At 35.6% G+C, this 23,587-nt stretch overlaps 1 protein-coding gene across 3 annotated transcripts in view; it reads left to right on the forward strand.

The window, feature by feature from the left end:
- The window catches only part of March1 (membrane associated ring-CH-type finger 1), a 799,133-nt gene that overhangs the window by 225,614 nt on the left and 549,932 nt on the right, over nucleotides 1–23,587 (forward strand). For all 3 annotated transcript variants that reach the window (XM_029532226.1, XM_029532228.1, XM_029532227.1), the window contains exon 2: nucleotides 14,236–14,312. The gene's annotated coding sequence lies outside the window, so the exon portion shown is untranslated. The remainder of the gene's footprint in view (nucleotides 1–14,235; nucleotides 14,313–23,587) is intronic.

Genomic DNA, 23,587 nt, shown 5'->3' on the forward strand with positions numbered 1-23,587 from the left:
AATAATAATAATAATAATAATAATAATAATAAAAGAATGTCTGCATTAAAAATGACTCAGCAATGATAGCCTTTGAATATCTTCTTATCTCTCATGGTCTCTAGAGAGCATCTCAAAGAAACAGCTATTATTCATGTGCTCAGGAATAAGCTCTGAATGTGGGTCTGGCATTAGTGCTCTTGAGTTTCAACCTTCATCAGGCCACTATTGCAAACTGAGCAGAAGGAAGAACTTCCAGTTTCTCTTTGTCAGTCCTAATTCTTTTTGCAACTCTGCAAGTCAGTTCATCTATGGGCAGCTATATGCCCATAATTTCCCAGATACTAGGAAGATACAACTCAATACTTTTACTTAGCCTTTTCTTAAGTTTTAATGATAAAGTCTATAAGAAAAACTATACTGAGGTGAAATTGTTAAGCTATAGTAGGACCTCCAGGAAATACAGGGCTTCTACCGACAGAGTCTCTTTGAATTGTGCTTCTATGTTTATTGCTCAGTGTGCAGCCCTATCTACACACTCCCCACCACTATTTCCTCTAGCCTTCCAAAACCACCTTGGTCAAATTCCCTCATTTTTTTCAGAGTAACCCAGTTCCCAGGGTTGGTATTTACTTCTCACTCTACTTCTGGACATAGAAGTAGACCAACACACCTTTAATTTTTAACTCACAGGCACTTGAAATCTCTCCTACAAGAACAAGTTCTAGAACAATGTCTCATGTAGGACAGTAGCATCTGCTCATTTTTCAAAGCTCAGTTTGGCCATACTTAATGCTAGAAAAAGAATATCTGATCTATACAACAGACAGATCTTACCCAAACCCAGGTTAATTCTTTTAAATGCTATTTTTGAGTAAATCTCTCTGAAGTCTGTGAGTCTTTAATTCAGGTTGTCCTAAAAGAATAGACTGGCATATGAACCAAATAATAAGTGAATGTCAAATTAATACAGAAAAATAGAAAGATCATTTCTCCCAAGCATTCAGGTAATTCTTTCTCTGAAAAACTGAGAATGCCTCTATGTATATAGATGAGAAATTGATTTCTCTATTAATTTTGCAGAACTGGAAACTCACTGCGTGCAGCTAATTGCAAGTACATTCCTTGCTTGTTATCATTTTAGATGATCACACCTCTATACTTTTTGCTCCTTACTGACCCAGCAACCAACTACCCAACAAAAATAATAAATAAATTGTTTATTAATTATCATTTCATTGTTAGTCCACCTGTTCTAAGGATACATGTTTCCTATCTTATTATAAAAAATGATCCTCTTTTCTGCACATCCTGAATGGCATTCTTTCCAGCTCCTTGTTTAAACACTACAATATCAACACTATATTATCTGTGAAGACAAAAGATAAAATATGTTAAATATTAAATATGTTGCCTGCTCCACAAAAATATATTCTGCTTTGTGGGAAATAATCAATAGTTTCTGATAACAATTTTCCAATGCTGTAGTTGTTTTGTTTTTTATACATAAGGGGTTTGCAATATGGAATCTGCTTTAGGCTATGAGGATGATATATAATAATAATAATAATAATAATAATAATAATAATAATATCCAATTTAATCTAGGGATCTTGTCTTTAATATGACTGATGGACGATGTAGAGATATTGAGTTTTGTGCACTCAAGGTTATGGTTAGTAGACGAGCAACTGACTCTCTGTACCCGTTTCCTCCTTGATCAAGTGAGGGTACTAATGGTGACCTTCCTAATGGTGTCTGGTAAAGAGTAGTTGAAACTAATGTCTGTAAAGCTTTTCAAACTTTGTCTGACATCTCTTTCATGCTCAGGGAAGGTCAGCTATTATTAACATTGTTTTGACAATCAGAAAGATCAATATGCCTCTAGGTCAAATGAAGGTGGAAGAGCTAACATGCTGAAACTAGATCAAGCCTAGCCAGTGTTAGGGACGATTTACTATTCTGTGATATGCATACTTTTGGGATTCAGTAGCCTACAATGTAATTGTTGGCTCTGTTTACACATAGGCATTTCTATTTTCCAGAATTAAAGGAAAAGAAAGTAACAATTTCAGAGAAAAAGAAGACCCTTGATCATGGCAGGGTTCAAAATAAATATAAAAACCTTGATAAAAAAATCTATGAATTATTTTTCTTATTCAGTTTGATTAGTCATGTAATGAACTTTAAATACACCTAGTCCTATCTTCTGCCCAGTGCCCATTTTGTTGGCTTTGGTAACTTGGATAAACACTTATTCTTGACTCTGTGCTACTAGAGTAGGAAACAGCAAAACTACATAGTCACAGAGCATGCTTCTGACATGTAGACTTCAGAACTACATAATCACAGAGCACGCTTCTGACGTAGCCTTCAGAACTACAGAGTCAGAGAGCACGCTTCTGACGTAGCCTTCAGAACTACAGAGTCACAGAGCACGCTTCTGACGTAGCCTTCAGAACTACAGAGTCACAGAGCACGCTTCTNGCCTTCAGAACTACAGAGTCACAGAGCACGCTTCTGACGTAGCCTTCAGAACTACAGAGTCACAGAGCACGCTTCTGACGTAGCCTTCAGAACTAGGCATTGATTCATCTCATGCTTCATACTCCTGTCACAGTAACTTCCTTAAAAACACTAAAAACTCAATCATAAATTTTAACAAGTTTTTCCTTATTAGTGTGTGTGTGTGTTTGGGCACGCGTGTGCATGTGTTTATGAAAGAGAGTGAAAGATTTTAGATTTAGTGAAAAAGATAAATATCCCCCCTAAAATAGTATAAATGATTGAACATGTTAGAATTTACCCTTACAATGTTAAAAATATGCTAAACATAACTCTCAAGATTAGAATCACTTTCTTGCTGTATGCAACAATATTTTTCTAGAAGCACGGTTTTTGATGTAGTCTTAAAAAATCTCCAAGAGGAGTTATTATTAGACATTGACCCAGTGAATTTGATCCAAACTATGGCATCATGCTGAGAGCTGAATTTTCCTTAAAAATATTGATTTTGCTGTTGTTGCATGAAAGACAACGCATTACATTTTTATCAAGCTTTTTAGAACTAGAAAACAGTTTGATTATTTTTGTTAAGTTTAATACTATTTTCTTGGATTTGTTAATATAGAATTCTGAACAAAGATTGTATTATACAACATGGTGACTACCACTTCATACACATAGCATAGGTAAAATGCTGAGAAGAAACTCACCACTGACAGTTATCAAGCTCTGTCTATCATGTTCTATTCTCATAATAGCATAAAATACATTAAAGCACAACACATTTACCCAAAATAGTTCTCCTTTTGATATAAGCAGTGTTTCAGTGCAATGTTTCTATTAGGGTGAAAAAAAGTTTTTAAGGAAATACTGATAATTTTAAATTGCAAAATGTATAAGAGGGGTCATTGATGCTCAGTGGCAGAGCATTTATCTAATATTTACAAGGCTGTGAGTTTGGTGCCTTATACCACCAAACAATGAAAGTAGAAAACTATAGCACAAATAATATAAAACCAATGCCAGTTACACATTCACTAAAAGTGCTTAAGTGGAGGATGGGAGCTATGACATTTGAGTCAAAGTGGGTGACCTAAAACCAACCAAGTCCTTGACATGTAACCTGTCACCTGATTTGAATTTGAAGCATTCTGTTTTCTTTAGCTGAATAAATTGTTTATTTCATACAGTCCATTCTTTTGGACTTGCTAAGGTTTTAATGTGGGGATTATTTATGTTTCTCAACTATCTGTAATTAAAAAAATCCTATGCCATATTTCCATTGGACATGCACCAGCTTCTAGATTGGTATATTTATTTTTGATGTATTTAAACTCCATCCCCCACCCCAAAAAACCCAAACCAAAAATGAAAACCATGCCCCCACACCATCCTGTTTCTTCATGCCCCTTGCTTTCCTGAGGGAAGTAGGTCGCTTTAGCAGGCTGGAGTAACTGATGCTGGGGAAATTTAAGGTGGAGTGAGCATGTACAAGATAGTGCATGCAACACAAAAATAACAGGTTATGGCCTTTGAAATTGAAGCCAGTTTGATATATTAATTGTATTTTTGCTTAGAGTTTTCTTCTTGGTAATAGAGAATTCCTGGCTTGACCTGGGTTCTGCCATTACTGTGGCACCACCCTACATTCAACAGTGCCCCTTTCTCTCCTTTCTTAAGCACCCCTATTGAATCTTTATGATGCTGGTAGCTATATGCTTCAGAGTGGTGGACTGACTTATGAAATAAGAAAAAAGACATAATAAAAGTTTAAAAATTGTTGCTGAGTCCAAATAGCCAGTAATTTAAGGTTGAAAAGAATTATGTTTTAAACTTTAAAAGTGTCTTCTAACAGAAATATCTATATTCATACTCTTTATAGACTCATCAAATTCTTGTGAGTTACCTAAGTAGCTTTACCTTCACTATGTCCAAGAAATAAACTAGGCGCAAAGGTACAATGCCAATGACACTTCTTTTCTACAAAACTGCCTGTTTTAAATCCCCATCATTGACTAAAATGATGAAGCAAAAACTTGTAATTATCGATTTTTTTCCTCATGTGTCATATGAATCTTTACACAGGCTTTTCTCTCCTGCTTCTGTTAGTGATTAAAGAAACCATTAATAATGTATAATAGGAACTTTAGTGGAGAACTTCAAAAAGAGAGAAGAAATTACTATTGTTATAAAGGCTTTAAATATTCATTGTGAATAATGCTCACTCTCATGAAGGATGCAGGTGATTCTGTGAGCCTCCTATCACATAAACTGATGCAGACTCTATGTAACTGTTAAAACAACTTGGTTAGAAAGATTTGGGAGAGTAAGTAAGTGATATTTTCCAACATATTATATAGTCTTTCCCCTTTACAATCAGTGTAAGCCCCATCCTGCTGAAATGTAGCTCCCATTTTTAGAGTGGGCCTTTACTTCTCAGTAAGACCTAGTAAGTGCCTCCCTGCTGTCTCCCTTATAGATACAGAGACATGTGTTTCCATGGTGACCTGAATCCCATCAACAACGATGAAAATTAACTAGTATTTTATGTACAAGGAAAAGAAGAAACAACCAGGAAAAATGCCCTCTTAGTTGAATAAGAAAAGTTTAAAGATAATGATCAAAGCCAATTTTGCATGGGCATTTTTCAAAGGACATAGGAAAATATGGTGTAAATATCAAAGATACCTGTTATTCTGCCTAATCCTGACATTTACTATTCAGATAAAAGTCAATTTGCTAATACCTTAGACACTTGGAGAAATAAACCCTTGGAAGTTTGTGCTTTTCTAAGAAAAATTCTGTGACAAACTATCGTCCATTTTCTGTCGTTATGAGAAATACACGGAATAACTGGAAGAGAATAATTTGCCTCATATATTCTGAAGCTACAAGACAAGACTGGGTGGCCCCATTCCTTCAGCTTCTAGTAGAGTTATAAGAATGGAGCTAGAGTGCAGAACCCTAGTGATAAGAGAACATGAAGAAAATGTCACTTAGAAAGATAGGACACCAGCAGGATGGGAGCTAACCTCTCTTTTATAGCAACCCATTCTATCAGAATCTAACTGGAGTCCTGTGAGAACTGTGGTAATGCTCAGAGTGACAGGGCAGTTCCACAGCATAAGCTCCACCTCTCAAGTTCCACCATCTCTGGATCCATGATTCTGAAGACCAAGCTACCAGCACATATGTTTAAATACCACATTTCATTCTTTAGATTCTTTGGTAGTTTCACATATTTATGCAAGGATTACTAGTATTTTTCACTCTCTATCCTCCTCGGTCTTCCCCTCTCTCACAGGAGTCCTTCTTAATACTCCTTCTTCCTATTTTCATGACTTCTTTATATGTATTGAGTTTAATACACATTTCATACACTGAGTTTAATACAAGTTTCTTGCCTTAGCATGGAAAGAACAGCTTATTTGTGGCTAAACCACTAAGAAAGTTGTTACCCCCTCTTCCAATAACCATTAATTTCTAATTAAGACTTTGTGATAGGTGGAGCTTCATGGGTACATACTCCATCCAAGACACTATGTTGTGTAGCTTCGTGCAGCTCAGCACAGCTGAAGTGAGTCATGAGTGTAGGGACTGTGTAGCCACGCTTCAAATCCTGTGTTTTTGTTTCAGTTGGTAACAAATCCAGATACTAACAGAAGTCAAAATGAATTTTATAAAAAAGAAGGCAAAAATAATTGTTTTTCTTCTGTACATAACCAACTTGTTCTTTTCCTAAAAGGCCAATGCTATTAGGCATTTGCATTTCTTATCTTTATTCCTGGACTGCACCAAAGCTTGTGGTATTTATGAGATAGGGGTGTGATAAAAAGCCTGAACAATACAAATCAGGAAATTTCCTTGATCCCCAGTGCTCAGAAGTCATATATTAAATAATGACAGTAGCCACGTGTTCATCACCCGAGAATATAAACCAGAGAAAATGTATTCCTCAAGTAGGCAAGTGCTGCTTTCAGCAAGCATTAATATTGTGAATGAGAATGCACTTTTGCATAATGAAAATTACCTGAGTTTTAAGATAACCCTTGAGATTGTAGAAGCACTGGCAAACAATCAATTGCTCCTGGCGGTGTAAAAATCAATGAGTACCCTGTTGTAATAATGCATTTAGAAAGCAATAGAAAAACAATGGTAAAATTACACATCTGGGTCAATTCATGAAATTCCATCATAATACAACACAAAGATTTTAGAAAGTTAAAAACATTCATAAATGGTCCCCAAATCATTCATGCCATGACTAATCATTGAATAAGGAAGGAGGTTGAAAATAAAGGTTGACTCGAGTGTCTACTATTTATGGGACACTGCTCTGCTTAGAGAACATCATTGAGAAAATTTCAATATGCTTAAGAAATGATATATACATACAAAGTATAATCTTCACATAGTGTTCATTCATAGAAAGTATTAGACATGAAGGCAACACTAAGTGGGCATTGTGAATCAAATCCTGTTTAGACTGCCTCTACTGTCAGTCCCTTTGGCAAAGAACAAGAGTTCCCTTGGGTCAATGAGAAGTCACTGGTAGTTCTATAGATGGAAAGTGACTATGACTTGATGCTGCTTGATGTTCTGCTGGTATAAATCTAGTGCTCATATTTTAGTTATCTTTTGGTTTTTGGAATAGCTAGTAATTTAGTTTTAGTGATGTGATCATTACACGATTAATCTTTAGACATTAGAATTTACTTATGTTATACTTGTACAATTTCTCTTGGTGAAATGTCATATCTATTTGTTAGTATTTGCACATGTTCTTATGTTTCAGTGTAATAAGTATTTTTAAATACATTGTATAACGACTTTGAATCAGTTGAAATGATAATTATTGTCCATACCAAGTTTATCAGCATTTGAAAAACAACAATTATGATAACTGCTTATGAGATACAGACTTCATTCTTGATAAAAGCTGAGCTGGAGAATAAACTCAGCCCACAGTTGTTAATGTGCTCGTCCTCCAGATGGAAGCCACACAAATTTTTCCATTTAGTTATAGGACCATCTAGGCCACTTTAAACGTCCATCACCAAGGCAGACCTCAAACAGTGCAAATTACAGAGCAACTGCCATTTATGAGATCTGCACAGGATCAGCTGTGTGGATGGGATGAATCAAGACAGGTCCATTTTGTTTCATTACCATAATGAATACCAGTCCACCATGTAGTACACTTTTGGTTTACCCTCTTCTATTAGTTATTCTGTGGTGGATATGTAAGCACTTGAAGTTGGTACTTTTCAAGTGGCAATTTAAAGTGTATATTTGGACACAGGACTCATAAGTGAATAGTCTCACAGGATTTCTCTGGTGGAGACTACTGAGCCAAAACATTGTTGTAAAATGCATTTGCCTTCTTAATAGAAATGTCCACAGCAGGAATCACAGGCATTCAGCACACAGATTTCAGGTAAAAAAAAAAATTACATTTCTTTTTTCTTTTCTTTTTTAAATTTAATCAAATGTCTTTAGAGACAGGATCAGTGTTACTGATTTTTTTAATTAGATATTTGCTTTATTTACATTTCAAATGCTATCCCAAAAGTTCCCTATATCCTACCCTCGCCCTGCTCCCCTACCCACCCACTCCCGCTTCATAGCCCTGGCGTTCCCCTGTACAGGGGCATATAAAGATTGCAAGACTTAGGGGCCTTTCTTCCCAATGATGCAAAAAATTGTTTGTATGTAAAACTATTTAATTATCCCTGGGCCTCTCAGTTGTTATCATAATTAAAATGTTCGTTACTTTATTGTATATCCATAAGCTTATTCTGAGTAGCCATCAGAGGTAACCATTTTACAAACAGGACTATTAGCACTAGAATTTTAAATGGTTTGCTATTGTCTTGATTTATTAATGGTGCTTTCCATTCAGGTTTTGAGGCATTCAATAATAGTTTCCTATTTCTGTTTACCTATAATTACACCAAAGAGCAAAGTATACCTCCATATTAGTGAAATATGCTATTAATTTGCTTTTTGCAATCAGCTCTTAGAAATTGTTTCTTTGAGGAATATTATGATGCCATTATGAAAACGACTCTCTCAAGTTTTAAAACGAATGAGGTTTACAATTATGACATGTGTTTCTAAACAGCAAATGCAATTTGTGATGACAGAAGGGTTGCTTTCCATGTAGACACATGTGCAGATCCTTCTTCTGTTTATGGCATATTAAATAGAAAAGCTCTCATTTCGTACCTGCTCATACTTTACTTAGCTTTCTTCCATCTGCTCACAAATGCTCTTGTAAAATCATATCCCATGGCAAACCACAATGGCATTTGAATCTCTCTGTCTCCCCAGGGAGTTTATTTCTTCTAGGGAAACTACCTTACTCTTTTAAAGAAAAGCAATTCTCATTGTTTGGAAGAGTATCATTTTGATAGCATTCTCCATAGCAATTTCTATTAGATATAGACACTGTATACACCTTCCTTTATACTTACAAAGACGCTCTTGACTTTTACTCAGATTAATAGTCACACTGGAGTTTTAAGGAGGGCAACAAAACAGTATTTCACACACACACACACACAAACACACACGTGTGCACACACAAATAAAACCAAAAATAAATAAATAAAACATAAATAAAAACCAGTCTCCACTCTGCAGATTGATCAATGCCAAATAAACTTTATTAACTGAAGGAAAACTTCTCCCCTAGAGATTTATTTGAAATAAAGGTTTATATGATTTAGAATTTTAGTAAGAAGAGAAAAATTCAAGTCCATTCATTTCATATTTATAACCACACTACATCAATTAACTTTTAAATATCTTGCTGGGAAATTCTTGCACTGGGAAGAATAGTATGCCAGGCCAACCCGCAGGAATCAGTTCCCATGGGAACCACAAGGCCATGCCATTTAAAGAAATCATTTCATTTCTATAATCCTTAATTTTCTAGTTCAGAAAATGGGTAAAGTCTCCTAGGGTATAATTAATATAAAACTAATATGATATTTTATAAAAACTCTTTGTTGAAGATATAATGCATGGTACAGTGCTTGCTTACAAAGTGAATTTGATGCCCTGACTTTGATAATCAGCATGTCAACCAATTCAAGTCAAATCAAAAAAAAAATCACAACAACAACAACCACAACAACAACGCTACACTACACTACACAAAACAAAACCATTTTGCTAATGACAAAACACTATTTAGGACAAGCTTATTATTATTCTTACATGCTGATCATTTTATTATTAAAAGTATCATCCACACATACTATAACAATGCAGTTGTAGTACAAGCTACATTTTATTGACAGCAATGAAATACCAGGTAAAATCACCACTGGCGTTTGAATCTTAACTGAAACAGTGAACTGATTTCTGCACAATCAATTCTCTCTTGAGAGACCAAAGCACTCCACCCTACAGCATTCACCATTTGAACTGAAAATTGCTTTTGCATCTTCAAATAGGCATACTCTAGTAACCATTTTCAAACATAATTATTTTGAAAAATGCATTAATATTCTATTATGTTAATCTTAAGTGTAAAAACTAAAATCCACATGAGCTTATGTATGTTTATTTTTTAAATATTTTATTCTCTTTTCCTTCTAGATGTAATTACTATTGCTCAAATTTAGAATAACAAGAGTTGAAGTACTACATTAATTTTGCCACCTAACAGATTTTATTCAAATATTATTTTAATGTTTGTACAATATGTGGATCATAAATTACAAAGGTACTTTCTCAGATTTCAAGTACTATCAGATTTATTTTCTAACACTAAATGTAATGGTTTTAGAAATATTGCCTAGCTAGGCGGTGGTGGCCCATGCCTTTAATCCCAGCACTCTGGAGGCAGAGGCAGGCGAATTTCTGAGTTCGAGGCCAGCCTGGTCTACAAAGTGAGTTCCAGGATAGCCAGGGCTATACAGAGAAACCCTGTCTCGAAAAACAAAAACAAAAAAAAACAAAAAAATTCAACACTTGATTGTACTCACTTATATAGAACTATGTTGAATATTAACCATTAGTCAGTTTCCATTGACTTGATGCCTAACATAAAATTATATAATCAACTAATTTAAAGTAAATTTAATGTTAGATGTTAAAATGCTGATTCCTTTGCTTTCAAAATATCAATTCGCTGATACTGTTCCATTCCTTTGGTGGATTTTTTAAAAATTCATTGCATTCCTGAATCTTTCAATCTTTCCCTATTTACAATTCTAATATATGGAAATACAAATCCATACTAGTATAATAGTATATTAGCCCAAATATCTTCAGAAATTCTTAAGATTCTTAGCTGTCTGAAACAGTGCTAACAGGCTTTATAAAGTTTGATCAGAAGGCTTAAAATAATTTAGATTATCAACTTATAGGATTTTATTTTGAATTGCATTTAAAGTGACAAAAGTTCTCTCATTTTTAATAGTTATTCTATAAACAACAATAACAACAAAAACCCACCTACAATCCATCATTCTAGAAGGTCAGTTACTTAAAATAATTCTTTCATGTTTTCAGTGTAATTTCTCCAAGATACTGAACAAATTGAGGTCTGTGCATAAGCTCAACTTTAAGCACAATCCAGTTTAAATATTAATAGTGCGCCCAACCACCATAGTCATTTGTTTATGGACGCCTTGGGCAGTGCTGACATTTCAGCGAGGTAAAGGACAAGCTGGTAATGTAGGCACTATCCCAGCATGGGCTCCTGGACCTTAAGTGCAGCATCCTGATGGCTTCACATAGCAGGTAATCCAAGGCAGGCTTGGAGTAGAAGAAGACTAAAGTAGAAGAGGATCAGAAAAGACTGGAAGTGTTTCATCTTGGTGGAATAGGATCTTTAGAACACAGTGCAATTGTTGAGTTAAGGAAAAATCCATAAATGATTTTGTAAAATGTCACCAGTAAAACTTGAATATGGAACATTGCTTCCCTACACATAGCCCAAAACTGTATACTATCTCAATACATATTTTTAAATTTTTTTATAATTTTAATGTAACTATTGTATTTACATCACTCCTCTTCCAATTCTAACCATTCAACAACTATCTCCCAAATTCATGATCTCTTCTTTTTAAATGTGTGTGTGTGTGTGTGTGTGTGTGTGTGTGTGTGCGCGCGCGTATGTATGTGTGTGTGTATAAATACAAACTTCTTTGAGACCTGCAGATGAGAGGATCACTGCTAGCATGCCAAACTATCTTCAACCTCAGTGAGACACCATCTCAAAGGTATAAGCTGGGTAAAGACAGAGCAGGTCACCTGAACTTCTCCTCTAGTCTGTGCATGCAAACGGTTGCTCAGACCCAGTTGTATACACACACACACACACACACACACACACACACACACTCACAATAAAGTATTTTTAAAAATTATTGAAGACAATGTTTAACATAAGCTAAATAAAAGAGATGAGTCAATAAAGCAACAGCTGGAGTCTTTGAGTATTTCTTTAAAATTTGTATTATGCTCTCTAACAACAGGCCTGGCAGTATTGGGAGATGGGGCTATGGGTCACTGTCTATATGGTGTGGCAAGGATACAGCATCTTTACCAAAGTGAATCCAGAAAGCTGCTTCAATCTTCCAGCCACATGAAGATGTAAGGAAAAGGCACAGCCCAACAATTTAATATCCTGACAACCTATCCTGTCACAGTTTGTTGTAACATGTGACTCTGGTATAATAACCCCAAGACCACAGTGCCTTGCTTACTTTCTGAAGCTCAGCATCCATCACTATAGCACACACAGAGGCTCTGCCTCCTGAACTGTTCAATAAGATCTAAAATAGTGCCATAACTAAGGATATCACAGTGCGCTGAGTTTCCCTTGTATGATGAGATTAGTTTGATAAGGTCGAACATAGGATTTACTTGTTCTTTGACCTACAAAATGAATAACAGCAATTTCAGACATCTTCACATTATGTACCCCATACACTAACATACAGAAGAGACAAATAGCCACTTTTTTGTTTGTTTTAAAAGTATATTTTGTTGGATATTTTCTTTATTTACACTTCAAATGTTATCCGCTTTCCTGGTACCCCTGAAGCCGCCTATCCCATCCTCCCTCCCCCTGCTTTTATGAGGGTGTTCACCCACCCACCCACCAACTCTCATCTTCCTGCCCTGGCATTCCCATACACTGGGGCATAGAGCCTTCACAGGGCCATGGACCTCTCCTCCCATTGATGTTGGTCATCCCATTGATGACCAAAAAGGCCATCCTCTGCTACATATGTAGCTGGAGCCATGGGTCCCTCTATGTGTACTCTTTGGTTAGTGGTTCATTCCCTGGGAGTTCTGGGGGATCTGGTTGGTTGATATTGTTCTTCCTGTAAGGTTGCAAACCCCTTCAGCTTCTTCAGACCTTTCTCTAGCTCCTCCATTGGGAACCCCATGCTCAGTCCAATAGTTGGCTGCGAGCATCCGCCTCTGTATTTGTCAGGCTCTGGCAGAGCCTCTCAGGAGACAGCTGCATCAGGCTCACACTTTTTGCATAAGGAAAAGGCCAGATGCTTCGGGCAGACCTGATTTTGACAGGAAGGACACCTTTATTATTGGTTACTTTTAATGATTTTTGGAAAGAAACATTTGCTTATAACAAAAGAATCTTAATTTTTATTTTTGTTATATTATATTTCTAAGATACTTTATAATGTATTTCTTTGACTTTTATACTGTATCTTAATAAATATGAATGCCTATATTGTTTTGTGCTCAGTGTCTCTGCTCTTCAGCACCTCCAAGAAAAATTTCCCATGCTGATAAGTACTGAGGTGCTTTTGTTTTCGTTTCTTTTCTTTTGTTGTTTTGTTTTTTAGATAGGCCATGACTTTTACTTTAAACTGAATGACTACATGTTTATAACTATATGTATGTAACCATTCTCCAATAATTCTCTGAACATGTTTGTTCAATGGCTTGCCACTACTTTTTAAAATTGGTTCTCAAATATAAATAATCATTTACTCTTTCAAAGCCAGTTTTCTTTCTTTCTATGTATATGTTTGTTTGTTGTTCATTTGTTTGTTATGATGCAGTATCTAGCTCTGTAGTCCAGACTAGCCTGGAACTCTCATTGTTTCTCTGTTCTTCCAGCATCCCAAGTTTGGTGATCATCATCAAGTTTGATATTTGCCAACACGTCTGGCACCAAGCTAGGTTCTGATTTAAAACATCTAATATTGTGATCATTGTACGATTCATTTCTCTCACGTTTAACACTGCTTGTAACTACTATTTTCTTTTCTGAAATGTTGGTTACTATTTTCAAAATCAGTGTAAACAATGCAGACTGAATATGAAATCCTTTGTATCAAGTAAAGAGAACAAGATATGCTTTTTCAGGCTTTAATTTTGATATGGTTAAAATTTTGCCCTAAAACTGCCTAATCCCTGTGATACAAGTAGAGAAACAAGTAGATAATGGGAACTTCAATAATGTCCAAGAGAATATTGTTTGTTTATGAATCTGTATGTACATGTGTACACACACACACACACACACACACACACACACACACAGGTATAGCAGTCAGTTGGTTTCTAAACAGGTACATCAGCTACCAGTTCAGAAGAAGTGGTGATTATATATAACCTTCAAACATAGGCATATTTATAATTTAAATTGTAAAATGTGGTCTTTGTAAGAGTCATGATATTTTTACAATGTCTTTTTCTGTTCATTTTAACTTATACTTTCACATTTATTTGTTTAATTTTCTATTTCAGGAAATGTACCCAAAAAGAGTTGTGAGAGCTTGTTTTCTGCTGTCCTACTGTGACTAAGCAAGAGACTGCCATATTTTGTAAGTCCATCTGTTTTTGTCTTGAAGATGTCTTTCTGATACAGAGAACTGCTTTTCTTATTTGCATGTAGATGAATTTTGTTTTAATTAAGGTCTTAATTGGCTTTATATGTTCCAAGTTTTGTTTTCCTTTAACTTTATCTGATTTCAGTAATAAAGAACATTCCTTTATTACTGTTTCTTTGCAATTATTAGCCAATTGTTTAGTGATTCTTGATAAAACCCTTATTAGCTAATGCTTGAGTTCAAAGAGATGGTACTGTCAAGAATGCTGATTTGTCCTGGGCAAACATGCTTATAATTATTAATCCTTTATTACAACGAACAAACAAATCTCTATTTGCAGTAACTATCCTCTAAGGCTGTATTAAGGTAGCTAAATACTGTCTTCAAAACGTGATTTATCTTATTTTAATGTTTAGATTTTACATTCATGAATTAACATTCATCACATTGTGATATGAATGCAGAGCTTACATAATCACATTGTGTTATGCACTACACAGCTAACATTGTCATGTTGTGATATGCACCATGTAACTTGTATCATCATGTTGTGTTATGCACTACACTGATTACATCATTGAGTTGTGATGTGTGTTAGACTGCTTTGATATCTTAGACTGGAGAGCTCATTTATTCCATTTGATGCAGAGCAAACAAGCAAGCCTATTGTGTGGAAGATAGTCATGAATTACATTGAACTGAATCCTTCTGGAACGTTCAATTTATAATTCCTCTGATTATCTCACAGTTGATATTTGGCTATCCCACAGTTTCAGGAACACAGCAAAAGTAAATAGACTTTCTCCCATTTCATAAGCTGCTTTCTGATGTTGTGATAAATGAGTTTCTTTGTCCTTAATTAGGTTTTTTTTTTTATGATACCCCCAATACCTGGAGTCAATGTAATATATTGTTTTCGCAATATTTTTTTGAGTTTTCATTCACTCAGACTATATCCACTAAGCAAGACAAAAATTATTATTGTGAAACCTCACAATAAATCAATGGAGGGTCAACTAGATGAAAAAAATGCCTATCACGTTCTAAATTCCAGAGGTCAATAGTTCTCCCAATTGCCATTCACTGGGAAGGTTTTGTACCCCAGTATTTGCATGCCACTAATGATGATGAGGACATCAACTTGGAAAGTTGGCTCAAAAGTCAGAACATGCTCTGGAAACCTATGCAGTAACTTAAAGGGAACAATTTGCTTCAAAAACATACTGGGCATATAAAAAACAGGAGAAAATATTTATAGTCAAACACCTTTAAAATTTTCTCCCCAGATATATAAATGAGAGCCTAGTGGTTCTGCTGATTGTAATCCCTATCAACTTCAATGACTACTTTTCTTTAAACAAATCACAAATATTTCCCATGAAGCTGTGTTTAATTCACACCCACATAATTAAAAATAAATAAATATTTTTAAAATATTAAAATATTAATAATACTGGCAGTAGATTTCTAGGTTTGTAGGATTTTTTTTAAAGATTTATTTTATTTATGTTAGTACAATGTAGCTGTCTTCAGGCACACCAGAAGAGGGCAGCAGATCTTATTGCAGATGGTTGTGAGCCTCCATGTGGTTGCTGGGAATTTAATTGAGGACCTCTGGAAATGCAGTCAGTGCTCTGAACTACTGAACCAACTCCCCAACCCTGTTTGTAGATTTCTAAGAACTAAAATAAGAGTCATTTCAGCACTTTGGAAGTTCCACAAGTTACAGCAAGCTCTAAGCCAACTTGAGCTACATTACATGATGAGTCCTTGTCTTAAAAATCGAACCCCAATCAAAATAATGATTTTATTTTTAACTATATAAACTAGCATTTCATGTTCTAGTTTTAGGTCTGTTAATCACTGTCTTTTGAATATATTGATATCTTTATATAATTATAAAGGTATTTGGGGATAGTTGGCAAAACCTGTTTACTAAAAGGGAAATGCATACCACAAACCAAAACTCATTGAGAGATTACTCACTGTAGCAGAAGAGTAGAATATTTTACAGATGATGATGTACATCGAAATCAAACACAAATAATTATGCTTGGGGGTATTCTTGAACTTTGGAGTCTCCTTGTTTGCAAGACAAATAATAGTTTGTAGACATACATGTCTCTTCCTCTATCTGTTTCTCTGCTCCTCTGTGTCCCTATTTCTGTCTCTCTGTCTTGTCTCTCTGCTAAGAAACATACTGACACATTTGAAATAAGGACTTAGATTCTCAGCATCATTTTTGAAAAATGCTAGGGACATCTGCCACCTAAAGTCTTGCTTATTTGCCACAAGTAAACACCCTGAAACAAAATTTAAAACACTTGCTAAAATGACCATTGATTTTCTGAATATCTGAATAGATAGGGAAGTTCATAATTACTATCATTTATAGCTGTGGGCATTGAAAGAGAAAAATATAACGAAACTAAAACCACTCAATTTTCCATTTCAAAGCTTTTAAAAATTGTTTCATATTCATGATAATACAGTTTTAGGAAAATATGAATAGCATTTTCTTTTCTTTTCAACAATCTCTAGTTGAAAGGATTTTTTGAGTGTGACTATCTCTAATTTGTTTCCCTGGTATAATTAAGAACTACAACTTCCTATTCTATTTGTCTTAATAGTCAGATAAATGAATCTACCTTTTGTCCTGCGCTGAAAGTGATATTGAAGTGTTTTATGCACCAGTGATTCTCAATACACATCAGACAGTTAACCCTGTTATAGTTTCTTATATAGCACAATATCTGAGACCACTAAAGGAAATAGTTTACCTTAAAATGAACTTGTTTTTCTAAAGTCATTATCAATATAAAAGTAGTTTTAACAGAGGAATCCATGCAATTACAAAAAAATAGGATACCATACAAATATGCAAGAAATATTTTACATGTATTCTAAAATATCCATAATATCAAATGTTTTAACATTTGGCCTGGTGTTGTTGAATGGAAAAGAGATTCTGGCAATTTTTTTGTGGTAGCAGAAAGTTATACACACTCACATGTACCCACACCCCCTCACACACCCACATATACCCCCCCAACCCCCCGTGTGTGTGTGTGTGTGTGTGTGTGTGTGTGTATATATACACATATACATATACATACATACATACATACACACATAAATATATCATGTATATATGTGTATATATACATATACATATATATGTATATATGACTTTCTAGCCTGGAATGCTTTCTTTGCTATTCTGTGTCTCTTGTGGATTGAGTTCTTTGTATAAGCCAGACCTTTTTATTTGTGTAGCTCAGAATACTGCTTTCAATCTCTCTGTTCTATTTTGTGGTGACTGTGAATCAAAGCACCACTGATGACAAATGGTGGCATTTTACTGTGTTCTGATGATTCCTCAGAGAAAGACAACTGTGGTCACATTTCTGTCACTGAGAATGCCAAAGGCAATCTTTTCTGCTTTGCAGTGTTACAGGAAATTCTTGGTCTTTTAAAGACACAAAAATAGGAAAAAGTGGGCTATTTACATGTCCTTGAACATGTTATCTTTATCTGTATTCAATGTAAAATCAAAGTGATCACATGTCTTGCTGAAGACCTCACACCATGTTCTTGGTCAGAGAGTAGTTGGAACATAAAGACAGCTCCCGGCATGACACACCAAATGCCTGAAAAATTTTCCTTTCATATTTAGGGCTTCCACGTGTGAGCATGTCTTTCTCTACTGGGCCTGAACTGATGGCATGAAGACACCCATTCATCCTTTCAAGTGGCTGGGGACATTGCTTATGATATTGTGTGTGAGACAGATACATGTATGCATATGTGTGCATGTGGGTATATGCATGTGTGTGCATGTCATTATATGCATATGTGTGCATGTGGGTATATGCATGTGTGTGCATATGGGTACATGCATATGTGTGCATGTGGGCATGGCAGTTAGAGGTCAACATTGGGTGTCTTCTTCATTTTCTCCACTTCATTACTTATAGGAATATTTTAATTTATGATCTGGACATGTGTGAGTGAGGTTGGGTATGGGCATGTCAGAACAGGTATCTAGACAATAGTATAAGATACTCTGTAACTGGAGTTACACCCAGTTGTGAGCTACCTGGTATACGTGCTAGGTATGCTGGCATAGTGGGTGCTTTATTGATTGTGGCACCAGTGTAGAACCAAGATATAAGTCATTTGATCTAAAATATATGCAGTATGGTGTGATCTCAACTGAAAGCTGAGTTAAACTATGTCTTTCAACAATATTTTCTCAGCCTTTGAAACAAACATGTTTGGTAAACTTTTCTGTGCCCAGTTTTAGGGCAACATCTGGAAGGGAGTTGTTTCCTCTTTTTTATTGATTTCGCTGGTTAATTGATAATTAGGTCACTACAATTCATTGTTCTTATCTTATAAGCAATTAGTTCTGTTTTTCTCCTTCCCATCTCACCACTCATTCTCCTTATACTTGTATTACTGCTATACCATAAGCTATGTTGTTGTTGTTGTTGTTGTTGTATCTCTACTCTTCCCCTTTCTTAAAGCTTTATTAGGTCTACTATTCTAATTTCCTGAACTTTCCAATATTTATTGTACCAGGTTATACAAAGTAAACATGTTTTAGAATCCACACTCAAGAGCATGTGATGTTTTTCTTCTCAGTTGGTGTTACTCATTTAATAAAATGTTTTCCAGTTCCTTCCATTCTCCTATGATGTGCACAATTTTGTTTTTCTTCAACCCTAAATCAGATTCCATTGTATATACTCATATACAGTATTTTCATTATTCATTCATATATTGATGGACACCTATGCTGATCCTATTCCTTAGAACTGTGAAGAAAGCAAGAACAGATGTGAAAATGAAAGTGTTTTTATAGGAGGAAATAGGATCACGATCGTTTGGGCTATGCCTAGCAGTGTATAGCTACATCATGTTTGTTCTAGTTTTAGTTTTTTAAAAGCCTACACACTTATTCACATAGTGATCAAACCAATATTGAGAAAGTGCTCCACTTTTCCCAAATCTTTCTCCAGATGTTTTTGTTGACATTTGTTTCCTTGATGATGGTCATTCTTAACAAAGGTGAGACAGAGTTTTAGAGTACTTAAAATTTTCACTTCTATGATGGTTGGATTTGCTGAGAACTTTTAAAACTATTCATTAGCCATTTGCATTTCCTTTGAGAACTGTTAGAAGTGTAATGGCTTATTTATGAGCTTGAAGAGGTGAGGGCTTTTTTCTGTATTTGATTTTTACATTTCTTTGCATCCTCTGTATATTAATCTCCTGTCTGAAGAATGGTTGGCAGGTGTTCTTTCACTTTAATATATGCATATATGTGAAATTTTAAAATCAGGTTAAATCATTTTATTATTTTATGGCGAAGGCTTTAAAAAATTATTCCTTCCATATTCTTCTCTTGTAGCATATGCCATCCATATTCTTTCATCCTACTGTGAAACATCACACCAAAGCAGTCTATTCCTAGCCTTTTGTAACTTGGCCCCCATTCATGAATGGCTTCTCCTTCTGGACACACCCTCTTTCCTTACTTTTAGACTCTTGGATAACATCTGTTTCTTATTTCTAGTGCCTCAATGAAAATGGTAGAGCCTTTTGATATTCCAGTTTCTTTATTTTGATTAGCATACTCAAAAATGGAATTTTTAGATAAGAGGCATTTAAACCGTATAGGTTAGGGTTTTATAACAGAAATTTGAAGTTGTGATAATTGTAGTTTCTGGTTGATAAAATAATCATCAAAATACTATAGCATAAAATCAATGACATGCACAATCCACATATGATAGTAAATGAGTTTTAGGAAAAATAATATCAGGGTTGGTACTGATAATGCTTTTGTGATTTGTTGACAAAATTCCTAATTCAAGAAATATAAAATTTTATTTATTTAAATAAAAATATAATTTTCTCATGCACATACACCAAACCTCTAAATTCTACTCATAAATAACATGAGTAGAATTTGTAAATTCAGGGACAGCCATTCTCCTTTCAAGGCACAACCCACACTTGTTAAGATCAAGATTATAAGTTCTAGGAAATACATCTGGATATTGTATTGTAACATGGCAAGCGATTCTGACCATCTACCCTGTCGTCATTTTTACATGTGCACATTTTTAATGTCTTAATCATAATGAACACAATTTTATGAGTTTTCCGTGATGACTAAAATTCATAGAACCACAAGAATTGGTGAGACAAAGTTGTCCCAAGTTGCTTGGGGTCACCCTACTTCCTATGGAGACATCATGGTTTCTTTCATAGTTTAGACACAAAGAAAAACAAGTACCATTTAGGCTCCCAAGAGTGGCATTTCTTTCTATTTGTATCATGTTTGTAGGGCAGAATGATGGTTTTTTTATGAAATGAAATTCAGAATAATGAATGTGTTATAAGAGGTTATTGCCATATGGGTACCAAGTGAAATGGGATTGAATATTAGCATAGAACACTAAATTCCTTTCATTCTGTTTTTAAATTGTGCTTTTTCTAGCTCTGGCTCATTTTTCTTTGTGTGAAATTATTTATTCTTGTACATTGTTTAGAAAGTGAAAGGCTCTAGAGGCACAGGTTTGAAATAAAAACTGTTTAAATGTTATCCTAGATGTTTTTATTCTGTTTTTTTTTTTTTTTTTCAGAATATGCTTGGAAATAGAGATGAGTATTTGGTGACCGACAGTAATGGAAGCTGTTCATAATTAGTAACTTATACACTCATCTGTTTTAATTGTTTTATTCCACGTGGTATGGGTGTTGGGGACCTGCCATGGTTCCATGTCTTCCATTTCCTCCCTCTCAGTGTGTCCAGATGCCACTGCACACCTGGCCAGTAGGAATGCATGGGGTCTACAGGATCCTGGTTCAGCTGCGAGTGGTTTCTGGGAAATGGTATTGGAGGGACTGGAGAAGGCTTTCTCCAAGTATTTTAATGAAACAGCTCTCTTAAATGATCTTAGCTTGTGTGCATACCTTTACTGGAGATGGTGTTGTATGCATACTCTTTAGGGTATACAAGGGCTATATAAAAACATTGGAGAGTGAGAAGTTGTTTTTAGGTCGATTATAAAATCATTGGCTGTAAATGTCTCAATTGTATGGGGAGGCATTCCAGGAATCCCAAGTACTTGCTTTTCAGGTACAAGTTGAACATGTAGGTCTGCCAAGGGTTACTTGACCTTCCTCGGGTTGTGGACAGGGGTAAGGCACCAGAGATGAGATCAGAGAAGGGGAAACCATGATGCTAAAAGGAGTCCTCCACTTTGCATTGAGTTCAGAGGAGCTTTCTGGACATGTAGACTGTGACCTCAATTAGCAGGGTTTCCCCACAATTCAATAGTATGTAAAATTATTTTAGTATTATATTATTTAAACACACTGGCAGTCACTGCAAATGAAACTGTTAATTGACTCACAGGAACCCTGAATAGTAGGGAAAAGTATTTGCCAACTACAAACAATTGTCTTGAGAAAAAAAAAAAAAAAANAAGAAAGAAAGAAAGAAAAGAAAAAGAAAAGAAAAGAAAGAAAAGAAAAGATTGAGAAAATTATGAAGTGGGCTATACAGATAATTTTTAGAAGAAAGATAAAGGATTAAGATAATATATTTTTTCTATTTTTCTTTTTTAATTACATTTATTGTTCTACAGTCCACTCATTATCTCCTCTCAGTCTGCCCTCCCACAGTTCCTCATCCCATTCCTCCTCCCTCCCTCCCTGTCTCCAAGAGTCATCCCCACCCCTGCTAGACCTCCCTAGTCCCTGGGATCTCAACTCTCTTGAGTGTTTAGCATGTCTTCTCCCACTGAGGCCAGACCAGATAGACTCTGCTGTATATGTGTCGGGGGTCAGCGTGGGGGACTTGGATCAGTGTGTATATGCTACCTGGTTGGTGGCTCAGTGTCTGAGAGATCTCAGGGGTCCTGGTTAGTTGAGACTGTTGGTCCTTCTATAGGGGTCACCATCCTCCTCAGCTTCTTCCAGCTTTTCCTTAATTCAACCACAGGAATAGTTGACTTCAGTCCAACAGTATCTGCATCTGTCTCAATCAGCTGCTTGTTGGGCCTCTTGGAGGAAAGCCATGCTAGATTCCTTTCTACAAGCACACCATAGCATCAATAATAGAATCAGGCCTTGGAACCTCCCTTTGAGCTGGATCCCAAGTTGGGCCTGTCACAGGACCTCCTTTCCCTCAGTCTCTTCTCCATTTTTGTCCCCACAATTCTTTTAGACAGGAACAATTCTGGGTCAGAGTTTTTGACTGTGGGATAGCAATCCCATCTCTCCACTGGATCCCGTGTCTTTCTATCAGTGGTAGACTCTACAAGTCCCCTCTCCTCATTGTAGGACATTTCTTCTAAGGCCTTTCCCTTTGAGTTTTGATAGTCTCATTAAGTGCCTACTATCCTTATCCAGGACGGAAGTGCAAATTAAAACTGTTTTGAGATTTCATCTTTACTAATTCAGAATGGCTAAGATTAAGAAAAGAAGACAACACACACTAGCAAGGATGTAGGAGAATGGAAAATTCTTATTGTTGCTGGAGAGCCAATTGGTGCTGCCACTATGGAAAGCACTGTAGACATCCCTAAAGCAATTGACCCGTATAAGCTAACACTGAGCATGTACCCAAAGAACTCTGTTTCCTAATAGAGAGAAGTATGCCCATTCAATGTTCATACTCCTTCTTTTCACAGTAGCTAGAATATGGGAAACAGCCTAAATGACCTTCAACTAAGTGGATGATAAAAACATGATATTGTTATCAACAGCATTACCTAGCTGTAATATTTCAGTAATGATCAGTGTGGCGAGATATGCCCATGAATCCCATCATGACATGAATATTATGGGTATAGCTAAATACTTTCTTTTAAGATATAAAATTCAGTCCACAAGAAAGAAATATATGCCTGATACTGTATATCTAGCTAAAAATGGCTAGTTGAAGAATCCTCAGGGTCCAGGGGAAATCCTAGTACTCTCTTCTGATGAATTAATATAGTATCAATTGTCTCCATACCCATAGGGTATAGTGTACCCATAGTATATTAGTGTAACTCTTATACATAATCAGAAATGTTTCTTTGTGCAATGAATGGTGGCTAACCTAGAAATTCAAAAGTGACCAAAATGTAAAGAATATTTATTAATGAATGCTCGGCTACAAATGAGGTATCTATATCAAATGCCCTTCCCTCTGCCAAAGGGTCAGAGACCATCATGGGAAAGGGAACAGAAAGATTGTGGCATCG

Source organism: Mus pahari, chromosome 19 (genome assembly GCF_900095145.1).
Source record: "Mus pahari chromosome 19, PAHARI_EIJ_v1.1, whole genome shotgun sequence".
Taxonomy (NCBI): Eukaryota; Metazoa; Chordata; class Mammalia; order Rodentia; family Muridae; genus Mus; species Mus pahari.